The sequence below is a fragment of the Myotis davidii genome, unplaced genomic scaffold (genome assembly GCF_000327345.1).
Source record: "Myotis davidii unplaced genomic scaffold, ASM32734v1 scaffold391, whole genome shotgun sequence".
Classification (NCBI taxonomy): Eukaryota; Metazoa; Chordata; class Mammalia; order Chiroptera; family Vespertilionidae; genus Myotis; species Myotis davidii.
In genome coordinates this window covers 3,641,820-3,643,947 of record NW_006284336.1, presented here as the reverse complement: position 1 = coordinate 3,643,947, position 2,128 = coordinate 3,641,820, and positions in this window count along the sequence as shown.

Below are 2,128 nucleotides of genomic sequence, written 5' to 3'. Positions count from 1 at the left end.
TGAGAAGTTCTGCAGAGACGGGAAAGGACTTTTTGGTTTGGTTTTAAATAAAGGTTGCTGAGCCTCCTACCCCACTCTCCATCCACCCCCGCCCCCCAAATCATACGTAAAGAGAAACTTAATTCATATTTCTCTTTTGGAGAAGTAAACATAAAATATTTTATGTACCTATTTAAACAATAAATGGAGGAAACCAAGAACAAACTTCAGCTTAACTTCCTGGCCTATCAAAAGGGAGAAACGATGCCTGAATTTGATTTAAGGATCTCCCTATATTTTGCATCTTGATGCGATGCCATTGCCTAAAATCTATATTCAGTTGCTGGGAATGTTGGGGTGATACATTCGTGAGCTCATCTTAACTTGTGCTGCTTAAAGAAAGAACCAGCCATTCCCTAAGGAAAGGGGGAGGTGCGGCCGCTGAGTGGAATTACTGTCAGGCCTGGGAGGAGACTGTGTTCCAGTAGCTCAGAGCTCAGTTCCAACAGCAGCTGGCTGTGCTCTCCTTTTGGCTGCACATTCCTTTCACCTGGCTGGGCCCCACTCCAGAGCCATGATTCAGAATCCCTGAAGATGGAGCCCAGCCACTTAATGTCCTAAAAATATCTCTAGATCAGTGGTTCTCAACCTTGGCTGCACATTAGAATCACCTGGGAATCTTTTTTAAATCCTGATTTCTGGGCCTCATCCTCCGCAGAATTTCTGGAGGATGAGGCCCAGAAATCAGGATTTTAAAAAGATTCCCAGGTGATTCTAATGTGCAGCCAAGGTTGAGAACCACTGCTCTAGATGATTCTCTGTGTGCAGCAGACATTGAGAAGCCCAGATCCAGGGCAGATGTACAAACTTGTGTTGATACCAGATTCACATTCCTCCCTTTTCTGTGTGTCTTGTCCTCTTTGAACCTCTATTTCCTTAACTGTAAAATGGGGGCATAATGATATCAAAATCTCAAGGTTATTGTAGATCAAGGATCTAGCAAAAGCACCTGGCCCCAAACAGTTATCCATCAATGTTATTGCCTCCCTATTCAGCCCCCTTCTCTCAGAAGCCACTTCCCTTTGACCTTCATTTTCCATTAAGTCCTGTAATACTTTCCAGTTTATTCTGCCATCTGGTCTAAACATGTGTATCCATGTCAGGGTTATTTATTCCCAGGTTGTGAAAGCTGCATCCTCACTTTGCAAAACAGGATGGCAATACATATGTCACAAGGTTTGTTGAGAGGATTATATTGAAATTATAAATGAAAACATGACATATTCTCCTTTATTAAAAGTATAAATGAAAACTGACATGTTCTCCTTTCTTGTCCATTTTGTGTCTTCAGAAAAGCAATGCCCCCAACCATTGAGCTCATTCTCTGAGTCAAGTGCTTTGCAAAGCACTCCACATGTAACAGCTCGCTCTGGCCTTATATAATCGTATGAGATGGGTATTCTTAGCATCATTCTAGAGATGAGAAAGCTCAGGGAAGATAACCAACTTGCCTTAGGATACACAGCTATTAAGAGATCGAATTAGGAAGCCAAGCCAGGCAGTCTGACTCCAATGTGTACCATAATCTGTGACAATTCCACACAGCCCCAGTGCATGATGGATGTTTGCTAGATTTTTATTGAATGAAGTATCAGGTGGTTGTGTTGATGAGTGGAGGACCATGAGAGAGCCAGTCTTTAGTTGATACCATTGCCTTATTACAAAATACTGAGGCACCAAGGCAAGTTCTCTTCATTTAGGTCCCATCTGCACCCTGGGGACAAGGATTCAGAGATAAGGATTTTTTTTAAAATAATGGTGATAATATATTGATCATACTGATAGATATCTATCTGTCTTAGTTTTGTAGGGCTACCGTAGCAAAGTACCACAGACTGAGTGGCTTAAACAACAGAAATTTATTTACTTACATTTCTGGGAAGTCCAAGATCAAAGTGTTGGCAGGGCTTCTGAGGCTGTTCTCCTTGGCATGCAGATAGCCTCTTCTCACTGTGTCCTTACATGGTCTTCCTTCTGGGGGCCTGCATCCCTAGTGTTTCTTTGTGTGTCCAAATTTCCTCTTCTAATGACACCAGTCAGGCCCAGTTACTGTGGCTCAGTGGTTGAGCATCGACTTATGAAGCAGGAG